Raw genomic sequence first — 4,287 nt, 5'->3', positions numbered from 1 at the left:
AAAAAAAAAAAAAAAAAAAAAAAAAAAAAAAAAAGACTTGAGTAATACTGTAATCTGACTGTTTAACACAGAACAATACAAAGGCACAACAGTAGGAAACCAAGCTTCTCATTGTAGGCCTCTGTCTCCAGAGAAGACTGTTTCCTAGGGCAAAAACCAAGTGTTTCCTTGGGATGTGCTAAGCCTGGTGCTGACCCAGTATCCTCTGCAATGATAGAATTCTACCTAGACTGCTCCATTTTTCAGCCAGCCTCTATTCAGCTAGATTCCAGAAAAACAAGCTCAGTGTTTGATGTTTTGCTATTTGGTCACTAGGTGGCAGTATAAGCCCAGGTTTGCGCTACAGACTTAAAGCCGCAGAAAGGAGCTGGTCGTTTATTTGTAGTACCTTGGATGACTTTAGGTGGATGCAGTCCTCTGCAGTGATCTATAGTTTATAAGTAACTCCAATTAAAGGCATTTCAAATCAGACTGGATTAGCATGGATACATTTTTGGGCTGTTAGCATCATTCTTTTTTTCTTTGGTTTTTCGAGACAGGGTTTCTCTGTGTAGCCCTGGATGTCCTGGAACTCACTCTGTAGACCAGGCTGGCCTCGAACTCAGAAATCCTCCTGACCCCATCTTCATGCAGATATGGATGGTTGACACAGACAGGACCCAGTGTGATTAAAAAACAAAAACACCATAAAAAAACCCCACTACACCAGGCCAAAACCATCATTTTTTGCACAACAAAAAAAAATTTGAGACAGCCAAGGCTACACAGAGAAACCCTGTCTCGAAAAACAAAAAGCAAAAAACAAAAAAAAATTTAATAAAACGAACAATTACTTTGACTCTATCAGGGAAATAGCATTCCCCAAATCACAAAGTGTCTTAGAGAGAGCAGCCAGCGACTTGCTGACAAGTGAGAAAACAGCTCTTGCCTGCAGACTGTGTGAACATAGGAAAACGAACTGACACTTTCTTGGAAGGTCCTTTCGAATAAATTTAATAATAAAATAATCCAGGCTATTTTAGCAAGCAATACACTTTCGTGACTTTTCTTCATAGGAGTCCTAGTAAAACTTTTTTAGTGAAAATGATCTTCATGGGGATTGGAACAGAAAGAGACCAGGAAGCATTCTGAAACACTCCCAGAGCGGCAGCTCCTAGCTGCCGCCTCAGATAAAGGTGACTCATTAGAAATTCAAATAACTGCGTCCCTTAACCCCCAGGCTGATCCTCAACTCCTGAGCTAGAACATTGCCACACCTTAGCTTTCCCAAGACCCGAACCAACCTGCAGGGAGAAAAAAAAAAAAAAAAAAAAAGCCCAATTCTAGCCCAGCACAGTTCTGCCTAACCGATGGGAGGGAAAACTGTACAAGACTCAAGAAGAATCGCTGTGAGAGGCATAGACACAGCTAATGAATACCCTGCCATCATCAAGGCCTCCTGTAATATCAGGGAAATACAGTAACGTGTCTTACAACGCAGAACTAATCCAACAAATCTCTAGAGAAACCACAGCAACAAACTAGGAAAAATAAAGACACTTGGAACATTCTCCAACCTGGGGTCCCTCTGGCTGTAACAAACAGTGGACATTTTCAACCACAGCAAACACTGTATGTAAAGCTTACTAAAACACACAAAAAAATCTCAGCTAGAAAATACAGATCAGAACCAAATTCAGGCGCGGTAGACATCAGCAATGTTTAGATGGTACATCTAATTATGACTAACATGGTAAAAGTACTAAAACAAAACAAAAAAACGGTAGACTGGTTTCGACACCCCACCCTCCCACCCCCGGGCCAAGGGACTGAGGTGCTTATTTTACATATCAATGCAGACTTGGCCTCCAGGTTCTTCCAGCAGTCCGGACCTGTTCCCAACCTTGAACTTTACAGTTCAGGGGCTTAGCTGCCCTTCCCCAAGATGTTCTTTCCAATGTTATCTAGACATTTTGCGCCCCACCCTTCTCTCTTCTCTCTGCACGAGCGCACCCCTTCTCCCCTTTTCTTCTCTCCCCTCTCCCCATGGCGACTTCTCAATCCTTGAGGCCAGTGAACTCCCCGAGAGCAGTTCCCCAATAACCCTACCTTTAATGCGATCGGGCTTGCATTGGCTCTTTTCACGGATCGGAGCTCGTTTCATTGATAGGAGACAGCATGCATGAACAGGAGACTAACACCATAAACACAACAGAACGATGCTCAAAATCAATAGCATTAAGAAGTGAGCATTCACAAAGATTTGGAGGCTAACACTTCAGAGCACACTCCAGAACAACAAATGGGGTGCGAGGGGAAGGGATTTAGTTAGGGATTTAGCTTGTCATTGGCGGTGCATCTCTGCAATCCCCCAAATCTGGAAGGCCAGGAGGATCAGAAGCTCAAAGGCTGCCTGGAATAGGGAGAATCTCCCTCTAACAATAAAGAGACAAACAATGCCAGACAAGCAGAATGTATCAGGAGACAACTGGAAATGGGATAAAGACACAAGATAATACCTAAAATCTAATGGAATGAAGCTAATGCCGCACAAAGGTGTGTGTGTGGGGGAGTTACAGATGCGCATTCCGTGTGTGGGGGGGGGAGTTACAGATGCGCATTCCTAAGGAAGCTACCTCTGATTCACCACCTGCAGGAAAACCTTGGCAGAAAACAGACATGACAAAGGCTAGAGCATAAATACAAAATTTTAAAATGCTGTTTTTCTTGAAAAAAAATTTTTTTAAGAAGCTGATGAAGCTAAGCTACACCAATAACAAACTCAATTAAATCACGTTTGCAAAAGGAGACTTTACAATCAATCAATGCTTAAAATCTCTCAAGAGCGGAAGCAGAAGGAATGCTATCTAACTCAATTCATGATGCCAGAGTGATCCTGATATCAAAGCCAGGAAGACACAAAAGAAAGTTAAAAATGTATAGTCCACATCCCTGATGATCATCACAATAGCCATAACCCGAGTATGACAGAATTAAAATATCCAGGTGGGATTTACTCACGGAATGCAAGAATGATTCAACATACAAAAATCAATGAACAGGGCACACGATATCACACAATACAATGAAGATCATCTTGATAGCATAAAAAAAAAAAACCACTTGAAAAACTCAGTGTACTAATTATTGAAAACTCTCAGCAAACCAGGAATAGGGGGAAATTGTCTGAGTACATAAGGGCCACGTTGGAAAAGCCCACAGCTAACATGGTCAATGGTGAAAATTTGAGCGCTTTCCCTTTAATAAGATGAATGGACCAAGAATGTTTACTGTCTTAGATTCCAATCTGAATAGAATTGACAGTCCTGTGCAGAACAGTTGAGCATGAAAAGGAATCCAGGGCTGTAGACTGCTTCTCTAGAATGCATAAAGCCCTATGGGCAATCCCAAGCACTGTATGAGCCCGCTAGAGGATCGCAATTCAAGGCCACCCTGGGCTACAGACACTGTTTTATTTTATTACTTTTTTTTTTTTAAAGTATCTGAATTGTAACTGACTGGAGTACTCTGCTCACAAATGCCATGATCATTTATGTGGAAGACTTATGAAAGTCTACACACACACACACACCTTACAACTCCGGTAATTCAGCTGTAAAGTTGTAGGATATAAGCCTGAAGACCTGGGTTTTTGTTTGATACAGCCCTGGATGGCTTGGAACTTACTATGTAGACCAGGCTGGCCTCCAATTTATTTAAGATCTGCCTGCCTCTGCCTCCGAGTCCCGGGATTAAAGGTGCAAGCCACTACAGCAAACTTGGAGTTATAGTTTAAATATATGGTTTACTCCTAGCAATTCGTATGTTGTCTTGGTGCTGAAATGTGGTGGCATCTTTAAGAGGGTTTAATTAATTTCTCAAGAGCCTCGCTGAGTTCTTGGATTTCAAGAGGAGGTTGCTATAAAATGATCCTAACATCTACTCGATAGCTCTTGTGTATATATTATACTGGACAAAATAGATGTTTCCCTACCACAACTCTCCTATGAGTTAACACTGCTTCCAACCAGAAACTGAGGAAGCCCTGGCTGGCACAGTCTTGAATGGCTGTTTTCAGAATTGTGAGCTAAATTGATCTTTACTATTCATGACTTAATCTAGCTTGAGGAATGTTGTTATAACAGAAAATAGTCTGAGACAATTGCTCTGACTAGAACATGTAATATTGTTAAAGTACTACTTCTGCCGGGCAGTGGTGATGCACGCCTTTAATCCCAGCACTTGGGAGGCAGAGGCAGGCGGATTTCTGAGTTCGAGGCCAGCCTGGTCTACAGAGTGAGTTCCAGG

At 42.0% G+C, this 4,287-nt stretch overlaps 1 pseudogene; it reads right to left on the bottom strand.

Moving 5' to 3' along the window:
* LOC110314437 overlaps positions 1 to 4,287 on the bottom strand; it is a 40,165-nt pseudogene that overhangs the window by 33,879 nt on the left and 1,999 nt on the right.

The sequence above is a fragment of the Mus pahari genome, chromosome X, assembly GCF_900095145.1.
Source record: "Mus pahari chromosome X, PAHARI_EIJ_v1.1, whole genome shotgun sequence".
Classification (NCBI taxonomy): Eukaryota; Metazoa; Chordata; class Mammalia; order Rodentia; family Muridae; genus Mus; species Mus pahari.
The sequence above is the reverse complement of the archived record's forward strand: the minus strand, read 5'-3'. Positions and strand labels throughout refer to the sequence as shown.